Raw genomic sequence first — 16,210 nt, 5'->3', positions numbered from 1 at the left:
TGGGGAAAGCCACCTGCAGGCTCCTTCCAGGGAGAAGCCTCTCCCTGCACATAGTGCTCATTGCAATGGGCTTTACTGCTTGTTCAAGATAAACATGGTGGAATGGGCTGCCAGTCAAAATACTGTCTGTCAAATTTCCGTAGGGTCTGCAAATTGGCTCCCCTACACCAGGCTTATGGATGAGGCTGTGGCAGCTAGAAATCATAGGGACATCTCTCCTCTCTTTTGTCACCCCCCCTGCAGTCGGGAAACAGAAATTGTACTACACTCTGAACAGTTTAATGATGGGTTTATATTTTACTGTTATACACTGCCCCAAGCACCCTTGGCAGAGTGGGACGATATATAAATTAAATTATAAATTAATTAATATCATAAATGGTTCACCAATTAATTCCTTCTGATGAGTGGGTGATGTAAACATAGAGGGGTGGTAAGAGGGTTGATGGGTTAAATTGATGTTCTGTGTGGAATGTTTTGAGCAGGGAGGCCAGATTTCCTGTATTGTTCCTGGCCTAAACCACAGCTCTGTCTTGCAGGCCCTGTGGAACTGTCCTAGGTCCTGCAGGGCCCTGATCTCAATAGAGAGAATGTTCCACCAGATCTGGACAAGGGCCAAAAAAAACTCTGGTCTTGGTTAAAACCAGTTTAATATCTTTTGGGGCTGAGAACTTTGAGCAAATTTTACTCACTAGATCTTAGTTTCTTTGGGGAGACACAGGGGAGGAGCAGTACCACAGGTACAAGGGTCCTAGATTATTTAGGACTTTAAAGGTGATCACCAAAACCTTGAACTTGATTTAATTCTCAATCTGGAGGCAGTGCAGCTGGGAGATCACTGGTCGAACATGCAGTCTCCAAGACCCATACAACTGCATTTTATACAATTGTACATAATAAACGTATAAAATCAAAATGCATTAAAAACTCAAGCACCAGGAATCAAAGCAGATTGACAACAATAGTTATAGACTCTTATAATTAATAAGATTTAATAATATTTATATGCCACTCTCAGGGCACTGCACATGGAACAAAAATGGTACATCGAACTTTGTTTCTACATAAAATATGAATTACAACAATAACAACATCAATATTAATAACCACAATTGAGGATAATAGTCTAAATGATTCGAACAGGACCAAGGTTTAGATTGGATGTATGGATTACTGGGACCCTGTTGGGGTTGCTAATTTCGGTCAGCCGCAACCAGGTGCCTGTCGTAAGAGCTCCCTTTTGTAGGAACTGTTTTAAAGGCACCAATAAAAGCTTATAAGTAACACTGCATCACTTCCCTAAAATTTAGTGGTCAAATAAGATGGTAAGCTTCTCTACAGAGGACATTCAAATTTGGGGGGCATCACATGGTAGGCATTACTCCATTCCTGTACTAAATGCCCCTGAATTTTGTTAAAACTCATACATGATGAACTCACTATAGCTATGGCATAATTCTGCCCTGGCTCTATGTGAATTTATATTCATGTTGCATGTTTATGTGTATATAAGGCATGATCCTCTTCTTTGTGCCACCACCCCAAGTTATAGATTCAGTCTCCCCCATTATCACTGACTTGTGGGGCACACTAGTAAATGCAGCCTCTGAACAAGTACAGAGGTCAGAGTTTCCGAGTTACTTGGGGACACTTGTGTATTTCAGCATGTATGAATAAATAAATAAATATGAATGAATTGACAACAATGAATGAATGAATGAATGAATGAATGAATGAATGAATGAATGAATGAATGAATGAATGAATGAATGAATGAATGAATGAATGAATGAATGAATGTTTAGCATGAGTGAGTGATGTTTAGCATGGGCAGTTTGAGGCCAGAACAAGTAATTAAAATCACATGGGCCTCCCTCCTTCACTCTCCAGAACAAAAACCCAACACTGAACACATGGAGAAGTAGCAGGAAAACGGAGCACTATGGTGCATTTATGGTTTTATTATTTTTGTTGTATTTTAAACTGGATTTTAGTATGTTGTAAACTATCCTGAAACTGTTCACAGCTGCCTATAAATCTAAGAAATAATAAATATAAGGTACACAAAGAGGAAATGAATCACAGTCTGTTCTCTTAAATAAGAAAAGATTGTACTGCTACAGATTAAGCTAGAGTACAATGCAGAAAAAAATACTATTGTGCCTAAAGGCTTACAGATCTAATGAAATAAAAGAAAAACATCCCACTAAGCTTAATACAGATGATTTACCTCAAACATCCCCCAGATGTCTTAGAACAAATGCACATCCTTGTTTTGTGCCGGGGAATCTGACCTCCAGCATTTGGGCAAAGACTAATGGATGTTTCAACCTTTTAAACATTCCTGCCTTCATAGGTGGGAAGTCTCTCCCAATGCAATCTTAGGGAACTTGCCCCATGTGTACAGGTGAACCCAAATCTTCCAATCACCTGAAAGCTTACCCCTTGGATAAAACTTTGTTGGTCTTCAAGGTGCCATTGGATTCAAGCTTTGTTCTGCTACTTCAGAACCAACATGGTTACCCACATGAATCTCAATACATACTTCATGTATCTGTGGTCTTTTCTAACCTCTTGATGCATATGGCTCTCTTCCCTGGGAAAACAAATGACTGTTAGGATCCTAGGAACTCCCTGGCATACTTTAAAGCACTTTACATTCCCAAATCACAACCAAGACTGCTTTTAATTGTTCTGTGACACACAATAAGTGTGTATAAGTGAATGTAGCATCTTGACACATGAATTGGGTGTTTTCCAAAATCTTGAATTATTTTATATTAACAGTTTACGTAACTATCCCATGGGGAATAGAAGGAAAGAGACAGAGCAAATGTTTGTATCAATTCTCAAACCAGCATACATTCTTAGGAGATACTGACAGAACAGGCATATTCTCTTTGTATGAAGAACACATCTGCAGAGGATGCTCTGGTTTGCTTTTCCACTACCTTGAAAAGTATGCCTTTTCTTACTCCCAAACTTTTAGGAAGATTATCTTTCTTACTGGTGAAGTACTCACATAACAAAACTATTATGACTCATGTTACTCACCACGAAAAAATTTGGTGTTTTTAAAAAATATATGAGGACACTTCTCAGTATGCAAAAACAAAAATGGACAATACAGATGAAGGGTTGAAGAGCAGAATGAATGCAAGAGTTGGAAGTGATGAGGGGAAATGAAGCTGTAAGAAGTTGTTGGGAGAAGACAGCAGGTGTTTGCAGCCAGCCTATTACAGTGATTTTCATTATCATCTAACCGCAACTCAGAAAATCACCAGAAACACATTAAATCCTTTGAACTTATAAAATAATGCATTATTGACGTCGCAGCAGGGGAGCCAACAAACTCTAGAACAACTGTCTTTTTCCATTACAAAGTTTTGCCTAAAAAAGAGAGACGTTTTAATTTATCATGGAGATGCACAGTCACAAGGGGACCAGGGAAAGAACGCTTCCTTCATTGATGGCTTTGAGAGGAGAATCAATGACTCCAAATCAAAAAAGCCCAAACAACAAAAACACCACCACAGATCTCATTGCACTGGATACCTCCACAGCCTCATATCACCCCCCACCCACCTTTTCTGAGTCTACACCAAATCCATTAACAACATTTATTTATTTGAACACAATTCCATCCTTCCCTAATAGTGATGTATGAAAAGCACAGTTAAAATAAAAAAGTAACTAAAATGCCATTCTTGTATCATCTCACCCCTGTCCACTAAAAGCCAACTGAATTCAAAAGTCTTCACTACTTCCACAAGACACCAAAAGTTACACCCATCTATGGTGTGTGCACGGTATATTTAATATTGCTATTTTGTCAACTGTTACATTTTCCATGCTGTTCTTGGTTCCTGGAACATCCCTTGAAAACAAGCTCATCCTTTCTCTGCCTTTTTGCAGGGGTAGTCAACCTGTGGTCCTCCAGATGTCCATGGACTACAATTCTCATGAGCCCCTGCAAGCGTTTGCTGGCAGGGGCTCATGGGAACTGTAGTCCATTGACATCTGGAGGACCACAGGTTGACTACCCCTGCCTTATTGGACTTCACTGGAGCTCTCCTATCAGAAAACTCTGGGAGTGTATCAGTTGTAGGCCACAAATTAAAATGTATTTGGCCAAGTATTGCTGATGCCAAAGTCACCACAAATGTTTTAGGTTCGAACTATGGCTTCCAACACACAAACTTCAACTTTCTCCAGAAACAGGAAACCAAGCTTTGGATTGTCAGGTTTTTCAATCAGTCCCATCCATTTTACTTTCTTATTACAGCCTCCATCCCACATGGCTTTTGCCCATGCAGGTCCCATGGTTCTCAGCATAGGGTTTTTTGTTTGTTGTTCTCTTTTTTTTTCAGTAACAGAAGGTCTAGTTGGATTCAGCACAATAGCAGTAAAAACCTGTGTCAGGTTCACTCTGTGGTTGCCTTCATATCACCAAGAGCATTCTCAGTAGACAAGAAAGACCACAAACAAGGCTAAGCCTCAACTCCTCAAGCTATGACGGCCAAGTTGAATCTTCCACAATCCAAATTAAAACAGCTGACTACAAAGCAAGAAGAATATTCATCTAAAGGGGAAACTGAGTCAGTTAACTTGCCAAAAACATGCTGTGGGATATCGCTTTGTAGAGACAATAGCAGCTAAGAGGCATTATCTTCCATTGTGTCATTGCCATGTTATGATTCTTCAGAATGCATTATACTTAGGTTTATAATTCTGTAAAAGCACAGAAGTCTGTTGGCAATTCCTGGTCCATGGAAGGTTCACCTGGCTTCAGTCCTGGCCCTAACCTAGTGGAATGAGCTCCCGGAAGAGCTGAGGGCCCCACAGGAGCTTTTGCAGTTCTGCAGGGTCTGTAAAATAGAGCTCTTCTGTCAGGTCTTTGGTTGAGGCCAAAGCGTGGGAGATCGCAGGGGCCCCTCCATAACCACGACTAAGAACTATTGGCATCCCTGGGGATTTGGGCCCTGAAGTACTGATGGAGGTAGAGAATGGGGGGTTATTTTTCTTATAGCCAGAGTAGATCGGTTTTATTCTTACTGTAACCCACTGCGAGTCAATTCTGAGAGTGGCAGATAAGAAATCTAAGTATCATAACATATGGTACTGGGCACAGAATTCCGCATCCTTTGATTCTTAACACAAACTCCTTGAGAATGCTTTTCCCTCTTTTCACTCTTCAGCCAAGGTGCCTAAGAGGTTTGAGGGCAACGCAGGAGACAGAGGGATGGGAGCACATCCCGAAGCTGGCATAGAGGTGTGCCGGTGTGGGGGATAACAGCAACGGTTTAAATGCCTGTCCGAGAGACTCAGCCATGGAGGATGTTAGTCCTTCTGTGAGCTAACTAGCTACAGTAAAAAAAAAAAGACAGTAGAAGCAGGAGGAAAACCTAGGGTGTTGTTAACTCCTTCCATTCTCTAATCTGAGCCCTGTCAAGGAGCCTACAAGGAGACTCTGGAGAGTATGTTGGACCTGACCGATGCTGATAAGGCATCAGGCACCCATACTACCTTACACAAAGTGCCGAATATCACCACAGAGAAACTTCTGCCTACACTGCAACTATCATAAGTAACATTTGCAAAATGGTAGAACTGTGAAGAAGTTATGCTGGCTGCTCCTTGCATGCCCACACTCATTTTTGGCCTTTTACTTTCAAGGCATTCCTTTCCTTTGCTCTCAGTGTGAGATGTGTTATGTTGCAAAACACGTAAATGAGTAAAAAAAGAGACTTAGCTTAATGACTGCTGATGTCATAAAGGTGCCACTGGGGTTTGTTTGTTTGTTTTATGATTCAACTTGTATCCTGCCACTCTGGAGACCTGGCTCTGTTTCCTAGCTAGGATCTCCACAGAGGTATCCCAGGGACGAAAAAGTCCTTTGGGTGTGTGCTCCCCAATCATCTCCTCCTCACCTTTTCAACAGCACTCCCCTCCCCCCCCAAGGATACAAACAAACTGTTTAGGAGGAGACAGTGAACACCCATACAAATATACTGTCAGAACGGAATATCTTTAAGGTTTATTTTCCATACCCTAAAAGACATTTAGAAGCCAATAACACTACTGCATATGCTCATGTTGTGCTATATTAGACAGCATACAAGCTAAAACCCCTTAAATCATCATATCCCAAATTTCCACACACACTTCAAGCCATTAAACAAACCATCTTGAATGAAAAGATTTTTTTTAATGAAAACAATACTTTACATTTTATCTAGCACTTTTCATCGGCAAAGCACTTCAGAAATATTAATTAAAACGTGCAAGATTTTTTTTTAAAAGGAGACTGCTATCTTAGGAGACACGAGGGGAAGAAAACAAGGATGCTTATTGGCAGCAAAATAGCTCGCTGCAGAGATGACCTTTTGTTTTTTTTTTGGAAACTAGCATCTTTGGGCCACTTCACACAATGCAAGCATAAACAAAACAAAAAAAAACACCATAAACACACAAATACAACATATGCACCTGCAGTGTTCTCTGTGATAACCAAGACCCACACTCTCTGGGCTTTTAAAAAACGTGCACTCTACATATACAAACTGCAAGATGAGTCCTGGGTTTTCACAACATATAGTACACAAGCAATAGACACACACCAAATACCCTATATCAGGGATCCTCAACCTGTGGTCTTCCAGATGTTCATGGACTACAATTCCCATGAGCCCCTGCCAGCATTTGCTGGCAGGGGCTCATTGGAATTGTAGTCCATGAACATCTGGAGGACCACAGGTTGAGGATCCCTGCCCTATATGGTTTAGAAGTACTGTGCCCACTGTGTGAACTGTGTTCATTACCATCTTGAAAGTAACCAAAATTATAAGACAAACATGTGAGGGATCCTCTTGGATTCCTTTTTTTCTCTGTGGCCCACTATTTCCTCTTTCCTTTCTCCTAGCACTGCCCATATCATTTTTCCTTTCCCTGCTTCTTTCTTTCCTTCCCACCCAGCAGGCAAACTACCTTTTATTTGCCCCTGTCTTCTGTTGTATTTTTTATTTCCTTGATACTCCATCTTTCTCCCCAATGGGGACCCAAACCAGCTTGTATGGTTGTCCTGTCCTCCATTTTATCTGTGAGGTAGGTAGGCCTGGTCGTGTGTGGTGGACTCAAGGCACCCTGTGAGCTTTCACAGCAAAGTGGGGATTCCAGCCTGGCCATCCCAGATCCCGGTCTGAAACTCTAACAACTACAACATACTGGCTTTCATGTAGTGACTGCTGCTGAATAGTAGTGAACACCTAGGCCTTTCAGTGGTCGCACACAGGCCTGGCCCTGATGAGTCTTAAAAGGTACAAGAGCTGCTTATTTTATTTGGCGAGGTTGACACACACACACACACACACAATCCAAATCTATTTTTTTTATTTCAGATTTTTCTGAAGACCTGGGACTTTTCTCAGGTTTATGGCTACCCAGCCATCATGGCTGCAGTCTCTGATTTTATAATCCTTAGATAGATGGGGCCACATTGAGAGTTAGATGCAGTGATTTGTTTGTTTCATACCTGGTGTGACAATTAACAGATAGTTCAGAAGAATCAAGGCATGATCCACCACCATACTGAACCACATTGGTGTGCCAGCAGATGTTGTCCCCCTGATGCCCGGCTGGCAGTCAGGCCATAGTGAAGGGGAATTTTTTTTTTACTGCCATGTATTGTATATCGCTGTATGTTGTTTTAATGGGACTTTTATTGGGGTTTTATTGTACACGAGGATCGACATTGTAACCCACCAGGAGCCGCTTGTTGGGGATGGCAGGAAATAAATTAAGAAAAAAACAGTGGCAATTACAACAGCATACTGGCTGAGAGGACAACCTGCTCCACCAGTCACCAGCTGAAGGGTAAGAAGAAGCACATTCACATTGAGTTGCCCCCCCCTTCACTAAGACCACTAGAATCCATAAATGCTGTTCTTAATTAAATCTCACACAGATTACCTTCAAATAGCTAGGCCTAAAATTCATGGGCATAGTACATCCCCATCATCAGTTTGACCCTAAAACAAACTAGTGTTGCCAACCCCCAGGTGAGACAGGGTGTTCTTCCAGAATTACAACTGATCTCCAGACTACATAGCTTCTCTGAAGGAAATGGGTCCTTTGAAAGGTGGACAGTGGCATCAAATATCCAATGCATGCCCCCCCCCATGCACCAATACCCAATTCACCAGGAATTTCCCCAAGGCAGGAGTCACAATCCTAATCATGATTTTGATTAGAAAACCTGTTTTACTAGAAAAAGTTAGTGTACCTTTTGGGTCCAAGTGCCCCTCCCCCTGCAACATCTACCTGTATTGGTGGGCTGGCAAACAAAATGAAATCAGGCACCAAAGGTTTATATGGAGTAAGGCAAGCCCCAGTGGGGCTGCCAGCATCTCAGCAATTCACTTTGGACATGGCTGATGTCCATGCAGGTCTGGGAGGTTATGATGGGCATGAACCATACTTCTTGCCTTCCCCCACATTACTGCCTCCAAGAGCACCAACAGTGTCTTTCTTACCTGGGTAGAGATCTGGCCCTGGGAGCCAAGCAAAATCGTATGCTACCTCACTCTCTGTATATATGCCATGATTTCCTACCCCTGTATGGTAGATTTACAATGGAGACCGTCCTCTACTGCTGAGAACATGAGATAACAGCCAACTTTGTATACACTTGGCCCTCTGTTTTAAATTGAAAAGTTTTATTGGATTGACTCCTGTTGGTTGAAAGGAGCACCTTTCCACATTCTGTTTTCACAGAGAGACTTTCTAGAATTTAAAATTCATTAGAAGCAGCAACTGGGCAACTCTGCAAATCAATCTACAGAAAATACTATTTGTAGTGTGAAAAAAAGCAAAAGGGCAGAACTAGATCATTCTTTAAAAAACCGAGATGGAGCTGACCCACAAATTTCAGTCTGATCATAATGTTTTAAACTCAGATATAAGTGAGCAACATGTTATTCCCTATTCATGAACACGACTTCAATTATCATGGATAGCAATTCATCAATACTGCTATGGTTCAGAGTTCAAAGACGTTGTGGTTACGTGACAAATTTCCTTCTTCACAGATTGACTGCGGGGCAGGGGGGATATAACACTGAAGTGAGTTTGGATTGTGATCTAGAATTCAACAGAGACAGAACTTCATTCCAAGGTTAGATTCCGAATAGCACCATGCAATTATTCCTGCCCAAACCAACAGGGATATGCTCAGATAAAGTTAGGCTTCACAACACTGTGTGTCAGTACAGAACAAATAAAAAACACTTCATTTTTGCAAGAGGGACCGAAAACACCTACTCAAGAAAACACACAAGAGATGTTCAATTCACCAACACAATTTATTTGTCAATAGTGTTATGTAAGGTAGGTGATTTTTTAAAAATAATTCATTATCTGCCAGAAAACTGCAAACTCCCAGGCTATATTTGTAAATTTCACGTTATCTTTTTCGCCCCAGCTGAGTTAGCCAACACTCAGAAATTCAAGGAAACTCAATGGCTTGCAAACAGTACCTGCCATTTTAATATTTAGGGCTATCCCTAGTTCTCTTACACATGCATAGGACCCCTCCAATGTATAAAACAACCCCAAACCCAACATTATGTTTGGTGAAAATAAAGGACAGAAGAACTGCCAGATTCATACCTGTTAGTTTTAGACCTCTGCCTTGATATATCTGCAAATATGTTCCTTCTCATGCATTTGCAAAGAATATCTGTTAGAGGGAGAATATGTGCTACACTAGTAAAGATGTGGAGCAAATCACACATCTGGAGCAGGATGAAAAGAAGGAAGAAATACCTATAAAGCAGTACATGTCTTAACTATCTGGCGGGGAGGTGACCCCTTAAAGAGCTACCAGCCCAACTGGTTATCAATAAGTCTGCAGCAAATGCAGCTCCCTGTTGCTCAGGGAACCTGAGGTGCTCACAAAGAGTTATCAAAGCAACAAAAATTCCAGAAACTCCAGCCGAATTTGAAAATCAGATTTACTTATTTATGCCCCACCCCCATGCAGTTCACAACATGTGTTCCAAAGCTAGTTCTGAACCTCTGAAAAATATCTTGGGAAACTGCAGTAGAATGCTTTGTAAGCTAGCCTTTTATAATACATGTCTCTTTTATAATACATGTTAATCTACAGCACAAGCCTTTTATAATACATGTTCATCGACAGCACAAACCAGCATTGCCCCAGCTAGGGTTGAACTGAGACATCTGATTTTGTTGCGAGTATGCTATTGACGGACACTGATTTGTCTTTTAAGTACCATACCATATTACTTAGAAACCGCTAAGAATTCTGGCTTTTTAAATATTTGCCTATTATCTCCAAGCTTTCGACATGGCCAGGGAGAAGACAACAGCAACACCACCAGTCCCCTAAGTATATTGCTGAAGCAGAAGGATGAAGAATACAAATAGTAATCTGCTCAGCACTATTTCAACATGAAGTTAAAATATTCCCAGTTCTAGCAGAGCAGTCACAGGCGCTTCCTGAAACTGCAAGGAAAGTGTAAGCAACCTTACAGGTCATTTATCAAAGTTCCTATACCCTGTAGATGAAAAAAGTGATAATCTATTGTTATTTATACGCCATTTTAAGTACAAAGTGATTCACCAGCTGTATCTCCTTTAAGCAATCTAGCTCCCTTTAACGTTGGGGTCATTATTATTTTTAGTGGATGGGGAACAGACATTCAAACAGTATACCACATACATAAGAGCACACACTAACCTTGGCTTGCTACCTTCAGGTTCCAGCCTCACAGTACCTAACACCCATTACTACATCTATCTGCATGCAGAAAAATTGACGAGGAAGAATCCTTCATTTTACCACCAAGCCATCCTGACTCTGTGCGGGCTGGAGTGTGTTACATGCAGAGCAACCATCTCTACTTCATGACTTGCCAAAGAACATATGCCAGAATTAAGGTGGAACCCAAATTGAGGAATCCAAGTATGACTGACAATCCTTAAATCCTTACATAATTCCAGTCCTCTCACTTTATTATTATTATAGATACATATAAATTGTGTCCCAAGAATTCTATTACATAGAAGAAACTAACCAACTAGTATTTTCCAAGTCGCATTACGCTTAAAATATGTGTTCTTCCTGTATTTCTCCTACCTTTAACAATTTGTGAAGGGAGGAGTACTGAATTACGGCTCTCCGATCCAGAGCATCTGCATTGGCACATTTGCCTGCAACACTGGCATAACATCATGTTTTGCATTCTCGCCCTGGCACCCTGGATGGCATTCCTTCTCCTAAACATCTCTTAGTTAACACAGCAACATTTATCTGGAAGTAGATCCCATTTGTTATTTTTCCCCGTGAACATGCTTAGAATCAGACCACAAATTTCCCGGACAGTTCCATTCAAAAGTTAAGCAATTTTTAATCCACAGAGTTTAAAACAGTGCACATTAGTTATATTCAAAGGTTTACAAGGCACTTTTTCAGCCTGCTGAATACTTCACAGGCATTCGGAATTAAATTTACACCGTGTAACATTTATTCCTCTACCAACACTATATGGGTGGCACACTAATCGAATCCTACACCTGAAGAAGTGTAAGACGCATTCTCTGGCAGGGGCTCATGGGAATTGTAGTCCATGTACATCCGAGAGCCACAGTTTGACTACCCCTGACGTAGACAAATGCTCCATGTCAAGTACAGAGGATTCAGCTGCAGTTTAATTAATCCATTTTCAGATATTTCTCTAACATCAGGCAACCCCTAAGACAGCCTTTACTTGACATCCAGCACTTACACACCTGTCCAATAGTTTCTTATTCAAAAAAATAAAAAATAGAATGGTTCTCCCCCACCCTTGCTGGTTTGATGTCATCCTTGGAAAAGAAATATATCAGATGGGCTTCAGAATGTGCAACACAAACCAGGATTCTCACCAGCAGGTCTTGCTGCCAAACTTCATGTTACCTCCACAGAGGTAGTAAGTTGTTTATTTGCTCCTCAGGGAGACCAGCTTAATGAACTAAATCAGGAGTAGTCAACCTGTGTTCCTCCATATGTCCTCCAGCAAACGCTGGCAGGGGCTCATGGGGATTGTAGTCCATGAACATCTGGAGGACCACAGGTTGACTACCCCTGAACTAAATGACCCGATCCAGAGATACTGATAACAGCAGAAACCTGTCCAAGGAAGACACCTAGGTAATATGCAGAAAGAATCCACTTCAATTAAACAGTCATCTAGTGCTGTATTTAACGAGCAAGAAGCAATCTGTTCCCTGAAAGGGTCCCATTTAAACAGATTGTCTATTAAGAGAGGACTGACAGTTTAATAAATTCAGAGAAGGCTTCCTAGAACAGAACAGGGAAGGGGCATATAATGTGGTTACTCTTTATAGAGCCAAACCATTTAAGAAAACAGCTAGCAAGCAGGCTTCTTAAAATGCTGAAGTGACCTTTCTACTGTGGTCATAAACACGCACACCTGGTAGCCAACAAATAGCACTTCTTTCTAGATACAGCAAAAAAGAAAGAAGGGGGGGGCTGTATTTGACTACCTGTTAAGCAAATGATGCAAAATGGATAAAGTGAGACCCTCGATGCTCACAGAAGTGGCTCTTCAAGTTTCACAGAATGTCCACTGGAGATTTCATCACAATTCTTTATCCCTATTTCCTGTTTGTTTCTTTCTTGCTTGCTTTCCACAGCAAAAACAAAGGGCAAGGTTTTTCACAAACAATCCTACACACACATTCCTTACTAGCATGGAATAAGTCCAACTGAACAAAGTGGGATTTATTTCCTAACAGTGTGCATAGCCTCCTCCCTCCTTTCTCCAACTCCAAAACCACTCAAAATCTGTCTTTTTTATTATCAGTGAATACATCAGTGAATAGAGGGGGATATTATTTTCTACAAAACTGCATTATTCTTAAAAGCTGCTTCAACGGGTCTTATGTTGCAGACACCAATTTCAGACTTATGAAGAACTCCTGCATAACACACCCACCTGGAATGCATTTTTCTCTTCCCAGCCTTCCTGCACACAACCCAACAACTCTGCTACAAGGATTCTTTCTCTCCCCCCCCCCCCCAAGAACACTGTCATTCCGTCTGGAGTCTGCAGTACAAAGTATCTGACTTAAGGAGGGAGCGATCTTTATGGACTTCCTGAGAAGACGGTCTACTCTGCAGTTTCTGCACCAGCAGTGAACTCTTCTTGAACCGCCGGCATTACTAGCAATACATAGTTGTGCTTTAAACAGCTTCTTTGGTGGCTGACCCTCCTGTACCTTTAAACAAACCTTCCTTCCCCATCGGTGGACAGAAGTGTAACTAAGTCAGGTGGCATCTTGACTCTTGCATGTCCTGCCAGGACAACAAAATGTTTTTTTTTGGGGGGGGGGATAAGCAAGTTAAATAAACTGTAAAGTTTCATTGAGGGCAGAAGGGAGAAATCCAGTCTTCCACAAGTTGCCTAAACTTGGAACTCAACACTAATCCTCTTCTCAGTACAGGAGAGGGGCATGACTGACATATCACCAGTCTGTGGTGATGATTTCCAGGCGAGTTCAATGGAACTCTGCAGGACTTACTTTACCGAAGCGATGCCCAGGCTTAAGCGGCACCTATCGCATGTAGCTCCCTAACGTGGCTTCAATTTAACTCTCGGCTCCTCAAGATTCGCTGGGCGAGGAGGCGAGAGAAACAAGGCTGCAACGCTCTGCACATTTCCCTGGGAACAGACACCGCTAACCGCAGTGGGACTTGCTTGCGAGTAGGGAGGCGTCGGAGCCGGCGGAACATTTGGCAGAGACAGGAGGAGAGAGAGAGAGAGAGAGAGAGAGAGAGAGAGAGAGAGAGAGAAAGCCTCCGCCCCCCCCCCTCCCGGTCCCTACTGGCAGAGCAGCGGGAGCCTCAGCCCCAGCCCCCGGGCTGAGCGCAAGCAGCATCGTACCTTCTTTGTGGCTGCTGCTGCTGCCGCCGCCGCCGAGGACAAGTCGCGAGTGTTTGCCAGGGGGCTTCCCCCGCGAGGCCGGCCGCTCGGAGCAATTCTCGGCTGCTTCTCCGAGGGCAGGAAGGCTCCGCCGGGCGCTCCAGCTCGGGCGGGGCGGGGCGCCGCTCGCCGGTCCAGGCTCAGTCCCCGGCGCCGGGAGACTCTCGCGCGCGGCCCCAGGCGGCTCCGGCTCGTCCGGTCGGCGGCGGCGAGCGAGGGGCGGAAGACGACGCCGAGCCCGGCCCCCCCTGCCCGGCCGCCTCTTCAAGGCCTGCGCCTCGCGCCTTCGCCTGCCATGCCGCCTGGGGGGGACGCAGCCCCCCGGGGCCCGCCGCGCGCCCCGCGCTGCACACAGGCCCGGACGGCGGCCAGGGGGGGCCCGGGGCGGCCAGGGCAGGGGCGAGTCCCGCTAGCTCCGCCGCGGCCTCCCCGTGGCCTGCAGGCACGCCGGGCGGGGAGACGGAGGCCCGGCCCCGGCGAGGAGAGGCTGCCAGGGAAGCCCCGAGGCAGGTCCGCCGGAGCGGAGGCGGAGACGCCGGCCAGGGCACAGCCGGGCAGCCCGGCCTGGGTGGCCGCTGGGTGCCGCGCTGCGCTCGGGCTGCCTTCGCTTCGCTCGCTCGCCGGGCTTCTCCTTCTCCTCCTCCTCAGCAGCGCCTCGCCGCCGCCGCCGCCTCTCCAAGTGCCACCACTCCAGCAGCCGGCTTCGGTGCTCCCCGGAGCCAGGCGGCCCCCCCACCGCGCAGGGAGGGCGGGAGGGAAAGAGGGCGGGCTCCGGGCGGCGCTTCGCCAGGCTCCTGCCCCTTCCCCGTGCGGCGCTCCCCCCGCTCTGACGCGAGGCAGACTAGGCGGCGGCGGCGCTCCCTCCTCGGCCAGTAGGCTGCGCGCCCGACCCGGCGCGAGCAAGTGGCTCCTCGCTCCGCCGCAGCTGTAGCCACCGGAGGTCCCCGGCGCTGTCGCTCCGTCCGTGGCGCGCGAGGCGGGGCCGGCCGGCCAGCTCCCCGACAGACAGACAGACAGCCGCGCCGCCCAGTGACAGGGGCGCGCGAGGGCCCAACCAAGAGCAGCCCCCTGCTGCAGAGGCCCGCCCCTGCCTCAATAAGCAGCCTTCGTGCGCTCGGCCCGCAGGGAGGGAGGGAGGCACGGATGAGGGGATCCTCCGCGGCCCCCCAACGCGCAGGGCCGGCCGGCGAAGGCCGGGCTCCCCCAGGGGTGGCTTCCTTCGAGGCACGGGGAGCCGGCCCAGGGCCAGCGACTGGCGTCTCGGGGAGGCTGCCTCCTGCTTCGGGGGCCTCCCCCGGCTCGAAGCTGTCGCTGCCCGTCTTGGGGGGGGGGGGGCGCGGGGCAAGCACAGAGGGCGCGTCTGTCTTGCTTCGGAGTGGGCGGCCCGGAATCCGGCCGCCCATTCCCTTCTAGTAAGACAGGGGAAGGGTCAAGGAGCCAACTGCTAAACGGGCACTTAAACCGGGGTCGGTCCTGATTTAGGAGAGGAATTGTTGCCTGTAGCCGTGTCTATTTCAATCGATGAAGTTAAAGATTGCCCCCCCCCCTCCTTTCCTTTTTGCTCACTTGCCTGGGTCTTTCAATAAAAATGGGATTACTCCTGTGCCTCGCAGGTGGATGGTCGTACATCTTGGAATGTTATAGGGCAACAAAAATAACCTCTAATCTCTCTGATGCCGTTAAAATGTCAATGTCCCACATACTGAAATAATATCTAATTTCCTGGTCCCATTAACATGTCAGATTTTAATGCCACTTCTTTTTTGCTCATTTTTTTAAAGCGCAGAAGAATTTGACTCTGATGGCTTGGCTGTATTCTGGAAGCGGCTAAAAGCAAGACGTAAACATTGAAAGTTGAGGGGGGGGAGGTTGCAATCCAAGGTATGTGTTTATTTAGGAGCCAGCCTGCCAAAACTCAGGGACTTCCCAGTAAGTGTGCATAGAATTGCCTCATTTATGGAGGTGGAGGGGGGCCTTGGACTTATGCTTATGTAGGGTAAGTCATGGCTGTTGCTTCATTAAGAAGTGAAGTTGATTATTGCCTTAAATTAGCCAATTAATAAGGAAAGCCTCAGATAAAAATGAGCCAGGGAATAGTCCTAAGGCAACAGGGTAAGGAGAACAAAACATTTTAGGCAGCTGAGAGAAGCACTTAATATTTTTTTTAAATAATAATCTTCAGAGTTTGCCCCATTTAGTCCACC

General features: G+C 45.1%; 1 protein-coding gene across 1 annotated transcript in view; it reads right to left on the bottom strand.

Moving 5' to 3' along the window:
- LARGE1 (LARGE xylosyl- and glucuronyltransferase 1) overlaps positions 1-14,966 on the bottom strand; it is a 351,225-nt gene extending 336,259 nt beyond the window's left edge. Inside the window, exon 1 of the mRNA XM_077339666.1 lies at positions 13,968-14,966. The gene's annotated coding sequence lies outside the window, so the exon portion shown is untranslated. The remainder of the gene's footprint in view (positions 1-13,967) is intronic.
- Between the last annotated feature and the right edge of the window lie 1,244 nt (positions 14,967-16,210).

This window comes from Paroedura picta, chromosome 5 (assembly GCF_049243985.1).
Source record: "Paroedura picta isolate Pp20150507F chromosome 5, Ppicta_v3.0, whole genome shotgun sequence".
In the NCBI taxonomy this organism is placed as follows: Eukaryota; Metazoa; Chordata; class Lepidosauria; order Squamata; family Gekkonidae; genus Paroedura; species Paroedura picta.
This window is presented reverse-complemented; position numbering and strand designations above follow the sequence as displayed.